General features: G+C 47.8%; 1 long non-coding RNA gene across 1 annotated transcript; it reads right to left on the bottom strand.

The window, feature by feature from the left end:
• Positions 1-965: 965 nt before the first annotated feature.
• Positions 966-21,471, bottom strand: LOC142827908 (uncharacterized). Its single transcript, XR_016349208.1, has 5 exons — positions 21,410-21,471; positions 15,805-15,883; positions 3,023-3,132; positions 2,407-2,500; positions 966-1,365 (listed from the first exon to the last, which is right to left on the bottom strand). It is a non-coding gene; the product is annotated as an uncharacterized LOC142827908 (long non-coding RNA).
• Positions 21,472-23,164: the final 1,693 nt, after the last annotated feature.

Here is a 23,164-nt window from a genome sequence, read left to right as displayed (position 1 = left end):
TTAGGGCCAAAAAGCCTCAAAAGCATTTCTTAAAGGGGCCATACTTTTTTAATATTTTTTTTTTTAATTTAACTCTTGGTGTCCTTTTTCTTGCTCAACAACTTTAGCCCCCTCTCCCCCCCCCCCCCCCATTTTTAACTATCCCTTGTTGGAGTATTCCTGCTTATATAACAATTTAAAATATATACTAAGATATACATTAATGAGGAGGGTGGCACAGGTCTGAACAAGCACATGTGACCTCAATATTGGCACACAAGACAAAACTCACTCTGCTCAGGGATGGAAAAATCTTGGTGGGAACATGACTTCTTCTCCCCCCCCCCCCCCCAGCCAGCCACACACCCTAGCTGCAAGCAATTGTAGGAAAGACTTGCAAAACCTTATGAGACTTGCACATTGTCACAGGGGTTATTGGAACCTGCCTTAGACCTCTCATGATGCAGTTTACTCCCACCCCGATATCAATGGCAAACAAGCAATACTTTTTGACCATGTTTTTCAAAAGTCTGCCTTAGGCTGGGGCTAGTGGAAGTTGTGGGGCCCTGCTAGTGTCTAAGATGGGATCAAAAATGAGGGGGGCTCCGTGTGCTGCCAGAGCAAGGTCTGGCGGGGGGGAGGGGGCGCGAGCCAGGAACATAGAATGCGGGCAGGAGAGAGGGTTCAGGAGCAGGCTGGGGGGGGGGGGGGAGAAGGTGTGGGGTCTGGGCGTGAGAGGGTGCTAGAGTGTGGTGGTGCAGGGTTATGGGCAGGAAGAAGGGTGCAGGAGCGGGATGGGGCTGCAGAGTCTGGAAATAGGGACCGTTGCAGGAGTGTGGAGGGTCTGGGCAGGAGTTGGAGTGTACATATGGAGTCTGGGCAGGAAGGAGGGTGCAGGAGTGTGGGATCTGGGCTCGAGGGCACCTTTCCGGCACAGCTCAAGTAGATGTAGCTACTTGTTAGGAATAAGGTCTCAACACTCTGGATGTGGTGAAAACAAGTCGGAGGATTTATTACACACAGCACTGGTCGAGCGAGAACCAGGGGTTAAGCTGGAACACACTGGTTAAGCAAAACATTACAATACATTATATCGGGGAGGAGGGGCGCGGCGGACGGAGGGCAAGCAATTCCATAGGTTCTAGCAGCAAGACCAAATGAGCACATAAGCCAATCTACTATGAAGGTTACACAGCAACTCCGCCCATCGCCAATTAAACTTCTTATCAGTAATACAGGTAGTTATTCCTAACAAGCTAAGTAAACCAAACAAAAAAAGCCAGACAATTCAATGGCAACTTTTGTCTAAAAAAGTTATGATGCGTATACAGGAGGACGATGCCGCCTCAAGCTGGCGTGATGATCCTTGGGTCCTGGGCCCATTATCTAGGATTAAAGGAAAACAGTAAGAACATATCACACTCACTAACATTAACAAGGCTGGTGAGGGCCCTTGGATTGTGGTTGCCAGGGCGACCAGGGTCATGTATCTGCCTGTGCTGTGCAGGTCACAGGCACGGTGACAAAACCTGGGACAAATGTCCTTTGTCACACGGTGCACTGCGCTCTGCATCAATGCTAGCACTGCTAGTGAGGATGTACTGCACCGACACAGTGACTGGGTATGTCCACAGCCATTGAACTTAATTTTAGTGTAGACACCGCCTCAGAATGACACTAGCCTGAGAACCAGGCAAAGGGGAGAACTGAACCTTAAACTCTCAGTTTGGGGAGAGCACTGACCCCTGGCTTGTAAAGCCGATGGTGATACAGTCTTCGCTGCCCAGATTATGAATGCAAAACGGCCTAGGAACCAACTTTTCAGATGGGCCCCCACATGTGCAATTGGCAGGTGAACTCCTGTTTTCCATTGGGGTTTTGATGGGCAATAGGCATCTGGAGTGCTAGTGAGGTGATCTATCATCTGTGAGGAATCAGAAAGATAGGCTTGCGGGGAACATCTACTCTGAAAGCTCAGGCGCCAAGTCAACTTAGGTGCCTATAAGGTTCAGTGGCAGAGTAAAACTGGAATTTAGACACCTGAATTCAGATTCACACTTCAACTCCTGAGTTTGTGTCTAAGTACCTTTGTGAGTCAAGATGCTAAGTCCAGAACAGCTGTGTGTGTGTGTGTGTGTGTGTATGTGGAAACAGAACCAACAGCGAAATGTTAGATGGCAAGGCTTCCTACTGAAGAGGAAGGATCCCACAATGAAAAGAGAGAGGGAGAGGCCATATTCAAAAACGGGCACAAGGAGTAGGGGGACAGCTCCAGCTCCTGTTGGCATTAGGACACATTACAATCAATAGGGAAAAGAGGAGGTTATATCTTTTATCGGGGAACCGGGAGTAGCAGAAGGGGGCAGCTATATCTCCTAAAAAGCACTAATGGCAGAAGACGTACGCAGTGAATAGTGGGAGACTTACCATAATTCTTCTATTCCAGTCCTCAGCAATCAGGCGTCCATTTCAATATGGCATCCAGTTTCTGGAACTACGTTTCATTGAAGACGATCACAAACTAGAAAGAGTGCAGACAAACAACAAGGCAGAAAATCTATACAACAGTACCTATATGAAGACAGACTTAAAAAACTGGCCTTGCTTTCACGTGTTACACTGGGTATTCTGAAGGAACATACGGCCTTTGTCTCCTCCTCAGGCAACAAGCAAAAGCCAATGGCAACATTACTTAAGACCTATTACGGAATGCAAACGGTCACATTTGGGACTAGACTGCAGAGGATAAAGCGGTTCCTAAAATACTCAATGGGCGTGATGGACCAGGCCGGGTCTGGGCACTGCTGAGGGCATCCACTGAGGGCGAATTGCTCAAAACCCAGGGCGGCTCATTACAGCCCCAGACTGGAGACTATTTGCAAACAGGTCATATACCAGTCAGGCAGAGCACTTCAGCTGCCAATCCAACCACAGCAGGAAACCTCAAGAGCAAAACCCCTCTGACACCCCAACTCTCCGTGCGCCACAATCAGCCCCAAGTCTGCACACAGGTGAGGGGGTGATAGAACCAAATCTCACCTACCCCAAACAGGTCTTTCCAGTCCCAAAGAACCATCCACAAATCCCCGGTCAGTTTATACTTCGGATCTTACCCACAAGATCACGCTGAGCCAATCCTTCAGAATCTAAAACCTAAAGGTTTATTAATAAAAGAAAGAAAAGCACGAGAGTAAGGTTGTTAAGGAGAATACATTACATGCATTGAATCACCAAATTCTCAATGCAGGCTCCAGGCAGACATGTCACAAACTGCTATCTTAAAAGTCTCTGGTTTACATCCTATGTCAGGATGGGCCAACAAGTCTTCCAGTCTCGCTGTTCCTGGCAAGGCTGCATCTGGAATCAGTAGCAGATTTGAAGGCAAGATGCAGTCCACCTCATGGCGTTTTATATTCTCCCCTGGTATCTTCCAAGCTGGAGCAGGTGACATGGCCAAGTGACCTATCCCTTAGTCTCATGTCACAAGCTATGATATTGGCTGGCTTGACGGTCCCAGACACATTCTGCAAGTGTGTATTGGGCACCTTGAGAGCCATTGCTAATTACCAGAGTCATTGACTGGACATCCGTCCCTATAAAAAGGCACTTCAGGCCAGTATCAGCACAAAGTCCATATCCATAATTCAACATATAGACATCATAAAAGTACATGAACCACACACACAGAATCATTAGAACATAAGCTTTCATTTCACACCTCACATCGGCTCCTACGTACACAACCCCCTGTGGACGCAGCAGTTATCTGGCTGCTCCCTTTAAAATCTAGTAATGGGGCACTGGGCTGAAAACATGTGCTAAGAACTTAACCCTTAGGAGACTGAGGAGAAGGAAGGGCACCTGACACACTATCATGACCCATTAGAGTAGGGAGAAAAGGAAGGAAGAAAAGTACAGGGGAAAAGAGCACGAGAGACCAAAAAAAAAAAAACCCTTCAAAAATGGCATGATGGTGCTACCCTGCTGCCTACTAAGCAGACCTCTATGCCGGGCACTAGGGGCCAGAGTGGAAGGAGAGAGGGAACGGGCACCTAGGTAAGAAAAGTACTAAAAGGAGTGCGTGCTATCCTGCCCTGGTGGCAACTGGGGGAAAGGGGACACGGGAGAAGGGGGGCGCTATACCTTAGAATGGCCACTAGGGCGCGGCAGAAGCGAGTGGGGGGGAAGGGCCAGCGAGGCCCGGTGGTTCGCCTCCCAAACAGCGGGGACAGGCGAGGAGCCAGGAGGGATGGACGGGTGAGGTCAACGGTCTAAAGGGCCATAGCGGGAGGAGAGCAGGAAAGGGGCCGCTGCCCAGCCTAAGGGGCAGCAGAGGGCAACCCAACGGCCACACCTGTACAACGGGCACTAGGGGCCAAGGCGACAGGCAAGGCCCACGCGGGCAGCTATAATGCACACAGGGCCTGAGGGGAAAGCCAGGCAGCAGTACTGAAGAGGGAGAGAGTGTCTAAGGGGCAGCCCTACCGTATGAAAGGAGGAAGCATTAAGGAGACTCAGGAGAGGGAAGGGCACCGACACCGTACAGCACCCCTTAGGAGGAGCATGGATGCAGGGCAGCCAAGAGGAGGCCCGGGCCACGCCCAAGGAACAGCAGCTTGGAGCCGAGAAGGGAAGCGGGCAAAGGGGAGCCTGTACGGCGTAACGGGCACTCGGAGCAGCAGAGGACAGGGGCATGGGGAAGCCAAAAGGGGACTGGGTCCAGAAAAGGGACTAGAGGGCGCCAAGCGGCTCCCTAGTGGCCGTCAGGCAACACGGACACTGCCGCCGCCGCCGCCTCTATTGCCCCGTCATGCAGCACACCTGGCCCCTAAACTCCCCTTTCGCCTTCTCTATCCCACACTGGGTCTCGTGCAGTAGAGCTGCCCTTTCCCCCCCCCCCCCCCAGTCCGCGGCCCCTACTGCCCGTTGACTCTGAGGAGGGGAAAAAGGGCAGCTCTACCGCGTAAAGGCCACTGCAGGAGGCAGAAGGTCCCAGGGGAATTAGGGGCGGCCACGCTGAAGAAGGGGGCAATACAGACAGCCGGGACGCGCCGAGCGGGCAAGCAAGCGCCCGACCCGCATCACGGGTACCGGCCCCGGAGGGGGGGGGGGGGGGCGCGCAATAGGAAAAAGGGGAGGCCAAACTGCGGAATGGTCACCAGGGCTCAGCAGAGGACACTTCCTCGGCCTCACAAGACGCTAGGGAGAGCCGAGGCTCAAGGAGGGACGGGTGAGGTCCAGGGCCTAAAAGGCCATAGCGGGAGGAGAGGAGGTGTTTGTGCGGCTAAGGGGGCAAAGAGGCCCACCTATATGCTGGGCACTTGGGGCCAGAGCGGAAGGAGAGAGTGCGAAGGGGCACCCGGGGCAGAAAAGGACTAAAAGGAGTGCGTGCTATGCTGCCCTGGTGGACACAGACGCTGAAAAGCAGGGACAGGGCAGCTCTAGGAGCTCGCGGGCACTGCAGACAGAAGAAGCGTGTCAAAGAGAAAAGGGCCGTCTCTTTTGCCTACTGTGAAAAGGATGTGTTGAAGCTTACTTGGAATATGTCAAATGAGCACTAGTTTAATTGTAACTGTCAAAGAGAGGCAGCATTGTGAGATACAGGAGATAAAAATGAAAACAAAATTTGATTAGATGACCAACAATAACCCCGCCGCTTTTAAACGAGTAAGTAACTCAGACAGCAGTATGCAACAAATGTGCTAATTACCTCAAAAGGAGCAGACGAAAGTTTTTGTAAAAGCAGAATAAGACAACAAAAATCTAATGTCAGCAATTGTCAAGCGAGTGGAGGAGTACTAAAAATACTAAAACAAGTTAGCTGAAACAGACTAAGAGTGGACGGGTTGCGAATCTAAAAAACTAAATTTAATCAACTAAAGCTCCCTCTTTGGCGCTGAATCTCGCTGCCGTACATAAGCTCCGAAAGGGGAACAAATAAACTCTAAAAAAAGAACGAACACCAGTCGTAAGTTGCAACAAAAAATCTAAGGAAAGAAAAAACAAAGAAAAGAATATCTCCTGAATCTAAGCAAAGCTTCTATCTTTCTTAACATAAAGATTATATATTTGTTAACTCCATAAATTGTTTAAAAGTAAATCAGGAGTGTATATCTGTAAGAGAAGTTAGTATTTCTTGGGGTTTTTTTTTTTTTTTTAACTGTACTATTTTTCTACTTTCTTTGTATATTATATGGCCTTAAAAAATCAAAAATAGTAAATTGATTTCAATAGAAAATTAATTATAAAGTAAATAGAAAAAATCTGTTTGACCCTAAAAAAAAAAAAAGTATTCCTCTGTCTGTAGTTTCAAATCCTTTAAAGAACCAAACCCAGTTACCAAAATGGCGTCACGAACAGGATTTGACAAGAGCAGAAGATGCCCTTTTGATAAGTTAAACAAAACAGAAGGTATAAAACCTCTCAACCACTAGTTCTATCGTAATAAAGATGAAAGGGAAGAAAAACATGCTCAAAATAAGAGCACTTCTAGCAATAGGGGAAAAAAATCATACCTATAACCCTACATGTAACATGTTCAAAGTTAAGATGTTTAATAGCTAATAATGATCTAGCAAAATAAAAGTTAAAAGATTGCAAAATACTATTACCAGACGTAACACAAAAAACCCCATCTAAAGAAACAAATTAGAAAAAACTGCAAAACATATTAGAAAGAACAGCCGATACGCGACAGATCCGTACCGAAATAGAAGTAGCCCAGAAATATTAAAATTGCCAAGTCAAACAACTAACAAGTACTAGAAGACCTTATAAAATATGCTAAAAAAAAGAAAAGAAAATATTTAACTGCCGACAAATGAGATCCAACTAAAGGGGTCCGTGTACTTTAGCACTAGTTGAAAAAAGCCAAAAACAGTTAACAGCAGCACAGAGAGCTGATCCTCACCAATTTAAATATATACAAGATCCAGGTCTGATAACAAGAAGACAAAGTAACACCACAAACAGTATAGCAAAGAGTAGAAGAGAACGAAAGAAACCAAAGCCTAAAATTGTAGCCAACAGCCCTAACAAAGACTAGTGTTTGGGGAATATTAGAAACTATAAATGATTTAAAAGTAGTACGCAAACATACCTCAGCACCAACATACGATCCCCCGAGAGACACGCGTAAAACGTGCGAAAATTTCCAAACCCCGAAGAAGGGGAAAGACCCAAACACAGAAGAAAAAGCCATATTTAGTTTTCTGTTAAGAAATAGATACAGTAAACCAGATTTTAAAAAGATAACGCCCCAAGAACAGAAACAAGCAGCAATAGAAAAAAAAAAGATAGCAGGAATAGACAAAAATTCTCTAAATCAAAAAACGAGTAGCAGAAGCCCCGAAACAATCCAAGAAAAAAAGATAATAGAATTTATATAAGTGCTGAAGTATTAAATTAGAACACCAAGAATTATGAACAATTTAAATAGTTATTAGATACAAAAGCCCAAATAACCATAATAAATGAAGCAAAAGTACCACATTAAAAAAGAAAACGTAAAATATGAACGTCAAGACTAAATGAAGATAAAATGTATCAACCAGAAGTAATAAAAGTAAAACAAAAACAGAATGTAACAAAAACCACAGTAGTACTAAAAGAAAAGAATATACTAAGCATAAATATAATAATACAGAATCCAACAATACGACAGAATTTAAAAACAGTATTATCAATACAAATATCCAATGAAAAATTACATGTCACAAAAGGTGAATAGTATACCAACAAAAGCAGAAAGAAAAGAACCCATTAATCAGTCATTAAAAGAGTTACTAATAAATTAAACAAGTATTACACACCCAATATAAAAGTCCAGCATAAAGAATACCAAAAAAAAAAAAGAAAAAAAGAGAAAAGAGATTATAGAAAAATAAATGAAGCAATACAACCAGTTGCCTTTACCACCACCCCCCCCTAAAACAAACCAACTATAGAACAATATTTAAAAGAAAAAGAAGAATTAAAATAAAGAGCACTAATAGATTTAAACGATATGTTTTATAGTATACCTATAAAAAAGAACCTTAAATTTTTCAATTAGAAGAAAATACTATAGGTGGAACGCATTACCCCCAAGGTTATAAAAATTCACCAGCACATTAGCAACAGATGCCATAAAGTATACCCTTAGTCAACAAAGTTAAGAACAAGATCCCCGAATAGTATACTATGTAGATGACCTTTTAAGAAGAGACAAGACACAAGAAGCTATAGAACACTTAACCACTCAAAGATAGCAAATAAACGAAAGAAAAGTAACTATAGCCCAAAGTAAATACTCCCTTCTAAGAATTCAAGTGATAGAAAATAAAACAATAAGTACAACTTACCCCAATGGTGTAAGTAAGTAGTTAAATAACCCTCCGAAAACCCACAAACAGCTACAAGAAGTTTTAAGCATAGTAAATTATAATGAAGCAAGTATTCAACAGTTAAGACATAAAATAAAACCCTTATTGAAATTATTAAAAAGAAAGAAAGAAAGATTTAATTATCTACAATGAAAAAGCCCAAGCAGCCTTAATAGAATTAAACCAAAATTTGTAACACCCCACTCTATTAAAAAAGTAAGACCCTAAGAAACCCCCAAGAGAATTACAAATTAACTAGAATGAAGAGTGGGTAACACAAAGAGAAAAACAAGAAAAAGTAGATAAATTGATTTTGCAATTTAACAAACCCCCAAAACATTATAGTGAATATAGAAAACTATTATAAGTTTAATAAAATAAAAGATAAGTACTTTTTTAATGACAAGTGTAAGTCTTACTTTACACACTCCAAAAGTGTCAGCTTTAGCATAGCTTACCATAAAAATAATACCACCAAACTTTGAAAGCCAGACAAATACTTAAGAAAAACTGTATTATAGCGAGCTAGTTAGTCAAATGTTAAACTAAGAAAAAATGTAATGCCCTAAAGCCCCAAAAGCTACACCAAGAATAACAGAAACACCCTAGATATTAACAGATAAAAGCATGAAAGGGGGAAAAACAAAAGCAAGATATTACTGTACCAAATGTGAAAACAAGTTCTTTATTGTGTTAAAAGAAAAGAAGCAGAAGTAGAAAAAGTTAGAATAAGATTACAACATACACAAGAAAGTCACCATAAAAATTAAGCATAGATAGTATGTATGGTATAAAAAGACTGTTAAAAAAGAACACAGACATTGAAACACATGCAGGGTGGAGAGAAATATAGACCATCATCAGAAATCACGTAAGTGGTACATCAGTAAAACATATCCCTAGCCATAAAGAAAGATACAACACTAACCACAAACAACTAGATAAAGAATTGCAAGAATTTAAAGTGTTAGTAGAAAAAAACAAAGAAAAAGAAGAAGTAAATCCATTCATAAAATACTTACATGAATACACAAGCCACTTTGAAGACACAAAAAGAAAGAGAATAGATAAAGCAATATACAGGAAGAGAATCAAGAATTAAAATAAAAGAACATGAAAAAATACATAAAAGCCTGTAAAATTTGTCACAATACTAAACGTATAAATCAGCTAAAATATGCCTAATAAAGCATATAACCCAGAATATCATAAACCAGGAAACCATTAGCAAACAGATTTATAATAAGACCATTACCGAGTGCTAAACAATACCCAAAGCGAGTAGTTGTGGTAGAGTTAAGAAATCAGAGTACTATAGTAATTCCTTTTTAAAAAACCAAAAGCAAAACACATACTAAAAGCCTTAGAAAAAATAATAGCAGCTTAAAGACGCCCACAAATAATACAATCAGATAGAAGCCCACCATTTAGAAGTAAAAAATTAGAAGAATAGTCCATAGAAAAAGGCATAACATAGCATTTAAATTTCCCATACCATCCTCAATCCAACAAAGTAGCAGAAAAGAAAACTGATACCTTAAAACAGCAACTAAAAATAGCACCTTTAAAGGTTAACACCTAGTATTAGATACAGTTTTATTAAATGTAAATGAACATACAAGCCGACAGCCAGATATAAAACCCAAGCAGCAACCAAACTAAAAAAAGCCCTCCTATAAAGCAAAGAGAAAAAATATAGATTGTATAGCCAACGAAAAATAAAGAGAAAAGAGTAGCATTAGAAAGACCAAAAAAGTTACCATTCACCTATGTAATCACAACAAAAACAAGAAAAAGATTAGCACACCATAATTAGCTAAGTAGTAAAGAATGAAATTAACAGTTCCACAAGATTATATATTACAAGTTGTTCATCATCACTAAAAATCACGTTAACAGTGCAAGATAGACCAGCTTAAATAGTAAGTATGATCCATTACAACAAAACTAGACCCAAGTCAAAAACACCACCACCACCCAAACTAAATTAGCTAACAAACCAGCCCAGTGGCAAGTGTGTAAAATAAACTATACCACCCCCACTAGGAAAGAAGAAGTACAGGCAGTCCCCGGGTTACATGGATCCGACTTACATCGGATCCCTACTTACAAACGGGGTGAGGCAACCCCGCACTCGCTGCTTCCCCCCAGCGGACCAGGGAGACGCGGAGCGGCTTTTCTCAGCAGACACCTCAGCTTGAGAATAAAGGACTGAGGGAAGTGAGGTGTGGGAGAATAAAACTGAGCTCTGGAGAAATGTTTGGCTAGAGTTTCCCCCTACAGTATGTACCAGTTCCGACTTACATACAAATTCAACTTAAGAACAAACCTACAGTCCCCATCTTGTACGTAACCCGGGGACTGCCTGTAAATCAAACTCTAGTTATAATTCAACAAAATGATACCAGTTAGAATATGTCCCGCTTGTATAGTATTAAAGCTAACATGAACAATTAAGTAAACAAATCATATGAAAGCGCACACTCCCCCCTCTCCCCCCCATACAATGATAAGCATACAAGCCCCAAACCAAAGTTTATTTAGCTTTAGCATAACACCATTATATGGCGTATAGCTTAATATTAGCAACCCAACAGAAACACACAACCCATAGATCCAAACCACATTTGTTAACAATTCCACTATCTGGAACCACAGCCTTAGCTACATCAGATAGTAATGCAACCCTTCCAACATTAACAGTTGTAATACCCCCCTCAAATTTACAACCAACAAAAACAGGAAGAGTAATAATAAGATTGCAACCAGCATATAAAAAAGAAAGAAAGAATAGAACATAGTATAAATTGCACAACATGAAAGTCACGAAAAAAGAAAAGAAGATATATAAGCAACCAAAAAAATTATTAAAGCAATGGGAGGAGGATGTAAAACCAGATTTGTTAGCAATTAATTCATTAAGTAGAAAAATAATAGTCACCATGAAAAAGCTGAAACGGCAAAATTATTACATTAAGTAAATACAGCTGTAAACATATCTAATACAAATGCCGATAAAACAAGAATAAAGTAACAATATATCTATGTATTTAAATAATCTAAATTGCATAAGTTTGTACAGTAGTAGTAGTAGTAGTAGTTTTAGAAAAAAATTATTGCAAAAAATTAAGAAAGATGAGAGAGGGATAAGTAAAAAAGCACCATTCGTCAAAATACCAGATACAGCACAAATCAGTCATGAAATAACATCCCATAGAATTAATATAAGATAAGAAGCAATAATTATACCAACAAGAAAGATATAAAGAAACAAGTGAAGTATAAAGAAAAAGAATAGTTTCTACACCTAAGCATTAATGTAATAGTTCAGAAAAGTTCAAGATGTGTAAACCAGCATTGTTTAATAGACAAAAAGTTGTGTCCACATTAACGAGTAAAATTAATTAGTTACCAAATAAATGTAAAGAATACATAAGCTCTAACCAAACCCATTTAATTGTTTGTCACTGTAGTGACTCAATTTAGCAATTGTTAAGCAAAAAAATAATGCATAATAAATGTTATGTTATACCAGTTAAAATGAATGTCACCGTACCTTTTCGTAATGTAAACAAACTATAAAACTTAACACAAATGAGTTACAACTGCACTAAAAAAAGCAATAAGACTACTGAACAAAATATAGTGTCGTAGATCCGATTTTTAACAAAAGAAATGAAAGCCATAACAAAACAAACTTTCCAAGACACCCAAGTAATATTACCAGTAGAGCATTTCACAATACAAAAACTAAACTTACAAAAAATAGAAGTTATAAATCTAGACGTAAAGAAACGAAATTAGAACATTTTGTTAAAAGTTAGAAAATGTATTAAGCTAGCAATCAAGAATCAAACTGTAAAACACGTAAACGAATCACCCATAACAATAGTAAACGTATTACATAATTTAGATAAAACAATTAAGTATAAAAAGTACAAGACGACAAAAAGCAAGTGTTTAAAACTTTTTATCCATGTTGATATCAAAAAAAGAGTTTTAGATTATTTGTACAATAATAATATTAATAATTGTAATAAGAATATTCTATATGTGTAAAAATTTTTCCCAAAAACAAACTATAAAATTTATGAAAATAAAACAAATAGAAAACGAGCAAATAGCAAATCCACAAGCACAGAGGGAAATAAAGTTATTGTAATTAAAGTGTCTCATTTGACTCAAAAGGATGTGTTAAAGCCTACCCAGAATATGTCAAATGAGCACTAGTTTAATTGTAAGTGTCAAAGCAAGTCAGCATTCTGAGATACAGGAGATAAAAATGAAAACAAAATTTGATTAGATGACCAACAATAACCCCGCCGCTTTTAAAGAAGTAAATAACTCAGACAGAGGTATGCAACAAAAGTGCTAATTACCCCAAAAGGAGCAGACGAAAGTTTTTGTAAAACCAGAATAAGACAACAAAAATCTAATGTCAGCAATTGTCAAGCGAGTGGAGGAGTACCAAAATACCCAAACAAGATATATAAAGTTAGCTGAAACAGACCAAGAGTGGACGGGTTGCGAATCCAAAATCCTAAGTCTGATCAACCAAAGCTCCCTCCCCGGCGCTGAATCTCGCTGCCGTACATAAGCTCCGAAAGGGGAACAAATAAACTCCAAAAAAGAACGAACACCAGTGGTGAGTTCCAACGAAAAACACAAAGACAGAAAAAACAAACAAAAGAATATCTCCTGAACCTAAGCAATGCTTCTATCTTTCTTAACATAAATATTATATATTTGTTAACTCCATAAATTGTTTAAAAGTAAATCAGGAGGGCATCTCTGGAAGAGAAGTTTTTATTTCTTGCTTTTTTTAACTGTACTATTTTTTTTTACTTTTTCTTTGTATATTATATTGTCTTAAAAAAAATCAAGAATAGTAAATTGATTTAAATAGAAAAAATAAAAAAGTCTTTGTTTGACCCTAAAAAGCGTATTCCTCTGTCTGTAGTTTCAAATCCTTTAAAGAACCAAACCCAGTTACCAAAAGGCACCTTGACTAGGAGGAGACTAGGAGAAGGGGGAGCGCTATACCTTAGAATGGCCACTAGGGCGCGGCAGGAGTGGGCGGGGGGAAGGGCCAGAGAGGCCCGGCGGATCGCCTCCCAAACAGCGGGGGGACAGGCGAGGACCCAGGAGGGATGGACGAGTGAGGTCAACGGCCTAAAGGGCCATAGCGGGAGGAGAGCAGGAGAGGGGCAGCAGACGGCGACCAAACGGCCCACACCTGTACAAGGGGCACTAGAGACCAAGGCCCACTCGGGCAGCTATAATGCACACAGGGGAAAACGAGGCAGCAGTGCTGAAGAGGGAGAGCGCGTCTAAGGGGCAGCTCTACCGTATGAAAGGAGGAAGCATTAAGGAGACTCAGGAGAGGGAAGGGCACCGACACCATACAGCAACCCCTTAGGAGGAGCATGGATGCAGGGCAGCCAAGAGGAGGCCCGGGCCCCGCCCAAGGAACACCAGCTTGGAGCCGAGACGGGAAGCGGGCAAAGGGGAGCCTGTACGGCGTAACGGGCACTCGGAGCAGCAGAGGACAGGGGCGTGGGGAAGCCCAAAAGGGGACTGGGACAAGAACAGGGACGAAGGGGCGCCAAGCGGCTCCCTCTCTAAACTGCTGCGCCTAGTGGCCGTCAGGCAATATGGGACACTGCCGCCGCCTCTATTGCCCCGTCAGGCAGCACACCTGGCCCCTAAACTCCCCTTTCGCCTTCTCTATCCCACACTGGGTCTCGTGCAGTAGAGCTGCCCTTTTTCCCCCCCCCTCTCCCAGTCCGCGGCCCCTACTGCCCGTTGACACTGAGGGGGGGAAAAAGGGCAGCTCTACCGCGTAAAACCCACTGCACGAGGCAGAAGGTCCTAGGGGAATTAGGGGAGGCCATGCTGAAGAAAGGGCAATACAGACAGCCGGGACGAGCCAAACGGGCAAGCAAGCGTCCGACCCGCATCACGGGCACCGGCCCGGGGAGGGAGGCGCGCAATAGGACAAAGAGGGGGGAGGCTAAACTGCAGAACGGTCACCAGGGCTCAGCGGAGGACACTTCCTCGGCCTCAAGACGCTAGGGAGAGCCGAGGCTCGAGGAGGGACGGGTGAGGTCCAGGGCCTAAAGGGCCATAGCGGGAGGAGAGCAGGAGAGGGGCAGCAGAGGGCGACCAAACGGCCCACACCTGTACAAGGGGCACTAGAGACCAAGGCCCACTCGGGCAGCTATAATGCACACAGGGGAAAACGAGGCAGCAGTGCTGAAGAGGGAGAGAGCGTCTAAGGGGCAGCTCTACCGTATGAAAGGAGGAAGCATTAAGGAGACTCAGGAGAGGGAAGGGCACCGACACCGTACAGCAACCCCTTAGGAGGAGCATGGATGCAGGGCAGCCAAGAGGAGGCCCGGGCCCCGCCCAAGGAACACCAGCTTGGAGCCGAGACGGGAAGCGGGCAAAGGGGAGCCTGTACGGCGTAACGGGCACTCGGAGCAGCAGAGGACAGGGGCGTGGGGAAGCCCAAAAGGGGACTGGGACAAGAAAAGGGACGAAGGGGCGCCAAGCGGCTCCCTCTCTAGACTGCTGCGCCTAGTGGCCGTCAGGCAATATGGGACACTGCCGCCGCCTCTATTGCCCCGTCAGGCAGCACACCTGGCCCCTAAACTCCCCTTTCGCCTTCTCTATCCCACACTGGGTCTCGTGCAGTAGAGCTGCCCTTTCCCCCCCCCCTCCCAGTCCGCGGCCCCTACTGCCCGTTGACACTGAGGGGAGGAAAAAGGGCAGCTCTACTGCGTAAAACCCACTGCAGGAGGCAGAAGGTCCCAGGGGAATTAGGGGAGGCCATGCTGAAGAAAGGGCAATACAGACAGCCGCGACGAGCCAAACAGGCAAGCAAGCGCCCGACAGGCGAGGACCCAGGAGGGATTTATGGGTGAGTTCAATGGCCTAAAAGGTCATAGCGGGAATCTAAATGGAAGGTATGCGCCCTAGCTCAGATCAAAGTATAGAAGGTGAGAAGGGGGTATTGGCTCCATTGAGGGGTATGAGGGATTAGCCGAGAGGGAAAGGATCATCTGCCTAACATTGAATACGGAACACACCAGGGAGAGAAAAGGAGGGAAAGGGTAGCAAATCTGAGTACAAGTAATGGGGACTAGGAGGTTTCAAGAGAAAAGTGGGTAAGGGATCTTTATTCTTCCTAAGGGGAGCAAACAGCAGAGGACCGTCAATCAAATAAGCGGCAGCTACACTGAGGAAGAGCGTGAGGACCAACAAAAACACATAATGGGAAAGAAGCCGTTATATTCCACAATGGAAAATAGGGTAAGAGAATCAAAGGAGAGGAAAGGGTGCGTATATTGTCAGCCACAGAAGCTATAGGTAGCAGATGCTTTCATGTTCAAGGGGCATTTATACCTGCTAAAGAGCACACATGGAAGGAATGGTAACACTAGGGAAAGGGAAGCCTTACCGTAATTCTTTTGTTCTCATCCACAGCGCTTGTGTGCCAATTCCATCATCAGGCATCATGTTGACCAATTAGAGGAAGTCTGATGAAGGAAAAAAACTAGCTTAAAACAGACAAAATCACTATAAGGCTGTGGTCACCAACAGGTCGATCGTGATCGACTGGTCAATCGTGAGGCCACGACCAGTCGATAGCGAGGCATCCTGTCCGCCCCGCCCCCATTTCCCTCCCACCCCCGAGAAGCCCCACTACCTACCTAAAGTGAAAATGGAGGTAGTGTAGGCTTCCCGGGGATGGACAGAAGTCCTGCAGCTTAGCACCACTTCCAGCGATTCCCGAAGTAGCGCTAGCTGCTCTGCCGGGTGTACTGCGGGAGGGAGCATTGGCTCCCTGCACCACACAGGAGGGGTGAGTCAGCCCCGGGGCAGGCACGCACTGGGTTTCCCTGCACGGGCGGGCGGGGGGGGGGAGAAGAGAGGAGTTCAGCCCCGGGGCAGGCACACGCTGCTTTCCCTCTGGGGTGGAATCCTGAGAGGAGGCAGAAGCAGGGGACTCTCTGCCTCCACTGGCACCCCGCTCCCCAGCCACAGAATTCTGTTCCCACTCCCCTGTTCCCAGCTACAGAAATCTGTCTCTATTCCTGTCCCCACTGACACCCTGTCCCCAGCTGCAGAAACCTTTCCCCACTGGCACTCTGTCCCCTGCTGCAGAACCCTGTCCTCTTCCCTGCCCCCCGCCGCAGAACTCTGTCCCCACAAAATGTATAATTATAAATGCTTCATTTTAGATTTAAATAGCATGAATAAAAAACATTTATTTCATAACTATAAACACATGATTTTAATTTTAAACATCGCATAATTTAAAAATAAACTGTTTATCAGAGTCTGTAAGTAAGGGCTGGGGATAGCAAGTGATGGACAGGAGGGGAATAGAGAGGGCGGGGCTTCAAGGAAGGGGCAGGCTGGTAGATCTTCGCCTGTTTGGAGATTTAAAAAGCGATCTCGGGTGTAAAAAGGTTGGAGACCACTGCTATAAGGTATATGGGCAAGGGGACACTAAGCACAATTACACTAGGCACAAGCGGTAAAATTAAAAGCGTCAGCTACACTGCGCAATAAGCACTTGGGCTAAGATGGTAGAAAAAGCTTAAAGAGCACCACTGAGGGCAGAAAAGAAGGGGAAGGAACAAGCGTGCCTATCCTGCATAACCGACACAATGGGGAGCAGAGCCCCAGAAGGCTATTCTTCACATTGGCCACTGGGGGGAAGCAGCAGGAGACGGAGGTGGACCGCTTATACAGTCTAAGCAATACGAGAGGCAGCAGAGAATTCAAAGCAGGAATAAAGTGGTGGCTGAACTAAACCAAGTCTCCTGAACACAACAGAGGAGGCATAGAAAGGGGGGGGGGGGGAGGAGGAGAAGAAGACACACGTAACTTTTGAAGCACAGGAGAGGAGGCCTAGATTACCTAACATGCAGTAGGCAGATGGAGAGTGAAATGGTGGGAGAGAGGGAAAGGCGGCCACCCCGGTTAATAGCCAGCACAGAGCGTAGATACTTCTATACCACAAAACAACACTACAGGTAGACTGAGGAAGGGGGAGGTAACGCACAATGGGGAGGAGAGAAGGGGAACGAAAGCAGTCCAAGTACAACGGGCACTAGGACAACAGGGAGAGGAGGAGGAAAGGGAGAAGAGGGCCAAAAGGCGGGAAAGGCAGATCGAAAGGCTAAGAGGCACAACTCAGGGCAGAAAACAGGGGCGCCTAGCCTCCATAACCAACCCTCACAAATGGCAAAAGAGGGAGGGAAGACATGTTCTACCTCCCAACGGCCACTAGGGGGCAGCACAGGGGCTGAGGGCCATTGTTCCTTCCCCCCACGCCCTCCTTTTACAACCTAATGGACGCTAGGGGCAGCAGAGTGCTCAAGAGGGCAAAGAGCCCTCCTTACTACATTACCCCTTCTAGTGTCACTGTGCAGGGACCCGCCCCTCACCCCCGTTTACCCTCTCCACGCCATAGGGGGCGTCCTTATGCAGTAAAGCTGCCCTGTCCCCTCCTCAGAGTCAACGGGCTGTAGGGGCAGCGGACTGAGGAGGCGAGAAGGAGGCAAAACCCACATTTTAACGCCCACCAGGGCACGCAGAGGATGAAAGGGGACCGAGGGAGGATAGGCTCAATAATGAAGAACAAGCGGGAAAAGGACGCCCTTATTTCATAGCCGCTACCGGGGGCAAGAAAGGGGCAGCTCTCTTGCAAAAAGGGCAGGAAGGACAGCAGACAGTGAAAGGGGAGCAGAGGCAACTATAGCCCACAAGGGCCATTAAAAACTGAGAGGAGACAGGGGCTCCAACTACCTCAACACCACGACTAAGTACAGCTGAAAGCAAAGTGGAGAAAAGGACGGTTATGCGCCTCATGGACGCCCCCCGAGGCAGGAGTGGAAGGAAGGGTGGCTATCCTGAGGAACAGGCTTTAGGGGCACCAGATGGCAAAATGGAAGGCTTTACTACACAATGGGCAGTAGGGGCAAATGACTGAAGACAAAGGGGCACTTATAAAGCTAATGGGGAAACGAACACAGCAGAGGTGAAAGGGGGGAAGAGAGCTGTTATTGTTTACACAGGGCACTAGGGTGGAAGAGAGCCAAGAGCGGAAGGGAGAAGGAGGAGCAGGTAGATTGCACAAAGCACACAAAGGGGAAGGAGAGCTTCTATAGGGAGGAAGCGGCAGCTAAACTGAACAAGGTCTCCTGGATACAACAGATGAGGCATAGAGGTAAAGGGGGGGGAGGAGGAGAGAGACACATTTCTAACGTAAGAGGCACAGGAGAGCAGACAGTCAAGGAGAAAAGGTTAGGTTGCCTAACACGCACTAGGCAGAGGCAGAGTGTGAAATAGCGGGGCGGGGAGGAGGAAAAAAGAGTAGGCCACCCCGGTTAATAGTCAGCTCCGAGCAAAAGCACTTGTATACCACACAACAGCAATAGAGGGAGCAAATTGAGGAGGGTGGCCGTAACACGCACAATGGGGAGCAGAGAGGGAGAAGGGGAAAAAGAAGGCAGTTCAAGTACAACGGGCACTAGGACAACAGGGAAAGGTCGAGGAAAGGGGCAAGAGGGTCAAAAGGCGGGAAAGGCAGATCGAAAGGCTAAGAGGCACAACTCAGGGCAGAAAACAGGGGCGGCCTAGCCTCCATAACCAACCCTCACTCAGGGCAAAAGAGGGAAGGAAGACATGTTATACCTCCCAACGGCCACTAGGGGACAGCACAGGGGGTGAGGCCCATTGTCCCGTTTCCCCCCCCTTTACAAGCTAATGGACGCTAGGGGCAGCAGAGAGTTCAAGAGGGCAAAGAGCCCTCCTACTACATTACCGCTCCTAGTGTCCACTGTGCAGAGACCCGCCCCTCACCCCCGTTTACCCTCTCCACGCCATAGGGGGCGTCGTTATGCAGTAAAGCTGCCCTGTCCCCTCCTCAGAGTCAACGGGCTGTAGGGGCAGCGGACTGAGGAGGCGAGAAGGAGGCAAAACCCACATTTTAACGCCCACCAGGGCACGCAGAGGATGAAAGGGGACCGAGGGAGGATAGGCTCAATAATGAAGAACAAGCGGGAAAAGGACGCCCTTATTTCATAGCCGCTACGGGGGGGCAAGAAAGGGGCAGCTCTCTTGCAAAAAGGGCAGGAAGGACAGCAGACAGTGAAAGGGGAGCAGAGGCAACTATAGCCCACAAGGGCCATTAAAAACTGAGAGGAGACAGGGGCTCAAACTACCTCAACACCAGGACTAAGTACAGCTGAAAGGAAAGTGGAGAAAAGGACGGTAATGCGCCTCATGGACGCCCCCCGAGGCAGGAGTGGGAGGAAGGGTGGCTATCCCGAGGAACAGGCTTTAGGGGCACCAGATGGAGAAATGGAAGGCTTTGCTACACAATGGGCAGTAGGGGCAAATGACTGAAGACAAAGGGGCACTTATAAAGCTAATGGGGAAACGAAGCCAGCAGAGGTGAAAGGGGGGAAAAAGAGCTGTTATAGTTTTCACAGGGCACTAGGGTGGAAGAGAGCCAAGAGCGGAAGGGAGAAGGAGGAGCAGGTAGATTGCACAAAGGGACAGGAGAGCTTCCATAGGCAGGAAGCGGCAGCTAAACTGAACAAAGTCTCCTGAATACAACAGATGAGGCATAGAGATAAAGGCGAGAGGATGAGGAGAGACATACACTTCTAATATACCAGGCACAGGTCAGCAAGCAGAGAGTCAAGGAGAAAATGTTAGGTTGCCTAACACACACTAGACAGAGGCAGAGAGTGATATTGTGGGGCAGGAAGGAGGAAAAAAGAGGTGGCCACCCTGGTTAATAGTCAGCACAGAGCGAAAGAGGGGAAGTCTCCCGTAGTGCACGTTGCTGCTCCTAGTGCCCCCTAAGCACAGCAACCACCCCTTAAACTAAAGTCCAGAGCTTCCTAGCTGTAATGTAGTACAGTTGCAAAGTCCCCGCTCCACTCCCGCCAGTCAATGAGCGCCGGACCTAGCACCCTGAGGGGAGAGAGAGAGAGAGAGCAGTACCGTGAAGAGCAACGTACATAGGATCCGCCCTCACCTCCGACCCTTGCGCTCAGGAGGCCCCGCAGCCCCCGGGGAAAAGCAGCCCGACGCCGCGGGCCCGGCCGCCCCGCAGCCCCCGGGGAAAGGCGGCCCGACGCCGCGGGCCCGGCCGCCCCGCAGCCCCCGGGGAAAGGCGGCCCGACGCCGCGGGCCCGGCCGCCCCGCAGCCCCCGGGGAAAGGCGGCCCGACGCCGCGGGCCCGGCCGCCCCGCAGCCCCCGGGGAAAGGCGGCCCGACGCCGCGGGCCCGGCCGCCCCGCAGCCCCCGGGGAAAGGCGGCCCGACGCCGCGGGCCCGGCCGCCCCGCAGCCCCCGGGGAAAGGCGGCCCGACGCCGCGGGCCCGGCCGCCCCGCAGCCCCCGGGGAAAGGCGGCCCGACGCCGCGGGCCCGGCCGCCCCGCAGCCCCCGGGGAAAGGCGGCCCGACGCCGCGGGCCCGGCCGCCCCGCAGCCCCCGGGGAAAGGCGGCCCGACGCCGCGGGCCCGGCCGCCCCGCAGCCCCCGGGGAAAGGCGGCCCGACGCCGCGGGCCCGGCCGCCCCGCAGCCCCCGGGGAAAAGCGGCCCGACGCCGCGGGCCCGGCCGCCCCGCAGCCCCCGGGGAAAAGCGGCCCGACGCCGCGGGCCCGGCCGCCCCGCAGCCCCCGGGGAAAAGCGGCCCGACGCCGCGGGCCCGGCCGCCCCGCAGCCCCCGGGGAAAAGCGGCCCGACGCCGCGGGCCCGGCCGCCCCGCAGCCCCCGGGGAAAAGCGGCCGGACGCCGCGGGCCCGGCCGCCCCGCAGCCCCCGGGGAAAAGCGGCCGGACGCCGCGGGCCCGGCCGCCCCGCAGCCCCCGGGGAAAAGCGGCCGGACGCCGCGGGCCCGGCCGCCCCCATGTGGGACGGCACCCAAGGCAGAGTCAGGCCCCAGGCGCACGGGTTTTTAGGCCGAGCGGGTGAGGGATGCAGGGCAGGGTCCCAGCCGAAGGGGAGACTCCAGGCCCAACGGGAGGGGAATACTCACGAAGCAGCGGAACGAAAACGGCAGCGCTCAAGTCTCATCACAGACGGCAGCCTCACCTTCGGAGTCCCCACCGGCAAATAGCGCTCACCTCTGCTGCAGCTCCTTTTATATGTCCCGGCGAGGCTCTGATTGGCTGCTTTCAGACGCCTCTCTTTGATTGGCTCCTTTGCTCGCGCCTCTCTCGGTCACGTGAAGGTCTCGTGCTCTAGCCACGCCTTCCTCTGCAGGGAAGAGCCAGTTCTCGCGTATCAAAGCGCAGGAGTCCTTTCAACTTGACTTTTTGTCCTCAGACACTGGTGTGAATCTGAACTAGCTCCTCTGATTTGGAGCAGTTACATCGGTGTCACTGAAAGCCGTTTGTCCCTGGGTTTTTTTATGGTCATTTAGCTAAGGGATTTAGCCAAGGGTGGAATTTCGGGCGGGCGGGCGGGGGCGGCGGCGGGACGGACGCAGGTTGCTTTTCCTCCCGTGCCCAGACGCTAAGGGAGCGAGGGGATAGCACTTGCGTTCCTTGCTTACGTTCCCCTCGCTCCCGTAGCGTGCGGGTACGGGATGAAGAGCAAGCCGCCTCCCGGAGCGCACGGCTGCTGCCTCCCCTACCCGCCCAAAATTCCGCCCTTGGTCACACACGGCCAGGCGGCATTAAATACAGCAGAAAACTACCGGTGCAAGGCCTGCCATTGAGCCCTAGTGCCAGGACATGGCATGGCATGCCACCGGGCTTCTCTTCCACAAACTCCCTCGCCAACGGCCACAGCCTTGGCCCTCAAATGTCAGAGTGTTTCAGAGCCACGGACCGTTCCGCCTCCATTTCACACTCCTGCCGCTCGTTCCCTTAGTGCTAGCTATATAGACACCTCTTAACCCATTTTCACCTCTCTACACCCCTTAGCAAAATGCAGGACAATGTAGCACTTTAAAGACTATCAAGATGGTTTATGAGGTGATGAGCTTTCCTGGGCCAGACCTCTGAGGAAGTGGGTCTGGCCCGCGAAAGCTCATCATCTAATAAACCATCTTGTTAGTCTTTAAAGTGCTACATTGTCCTGCGTTTTGCTTCAGCTACCCCAGACTAACACGGCTACATTTCTATCACTATTCTACACCCCTTAGTGAGTGTCGGGCAGCCTGGATTGCTGTCTCTGAGCCCCCAACACCATTGCGCCCTCTTGTGCCCATGAGGCTGTATTGGTCTTTCTCGGCGCGCAACACGATTGCGCCCCCTAGTGCCTATTAGTCTGTATTGCTGTCTCTGAGCCACTAAGACAATTCCGCCCCCTTGTGCCCTTTAGACTGTATTGCTGTCCCTCAGCCCGCAACGCCAATCCGCCCCCTAGTGCCTATTAGTCTGGATTGCTATCACTGAGCCCCCAGCACCATTTCGCCCCCCCCTACCCGTTAGTCTGTATTGCTGTCTCTGAGCACCTAAGGCAATTGCGCCCCCTTGTGGCCATTATCCTGTATTGCTGTCTCTGAGCACCTAAGGCAATTGCGCCCCCTTGTGCCCATTATCCTGTATTGCTGTCTCTGAGCACCTAAGGCAATTGCGCCCCCTTGTGGCCATTATCCTGTATTGCTGTCTCTGAGCACCTAAGGCAATTGCGCCCCCTTGTGGCCATTATCCTGTATTGCTGACTCTGAGCACCTAAGGCAATTGCGCCCCCTTGTGGCCATTAGCCTGTATTGCTGTCCCTCGGCCCGCAAAGCCAACGCGCCCCCTAGTGCCTATTAGTCCGTATTGCTGTCTCGGAGCAC

Source organism: Pelodiscus sinensis, chromosome 3 (assembly GCF_052426305.1).
Source record: "Pelodiscus sinensis isolate ZL-2025 chromosome 3, ASM5242630v1, whole genome shotgun sequence".
Classification (NCBI taxonomy): Eukaryota; Metazoa; Chordata; order Testudines; family Trionychidae; genus Pelodiscus; species Pelodiscus sinensis.
The sequence above is the reverse complement of the archived record's forward strand: the minus strand, read 5'-3'. Positions and strand labels throughout refer to the sequence as shown.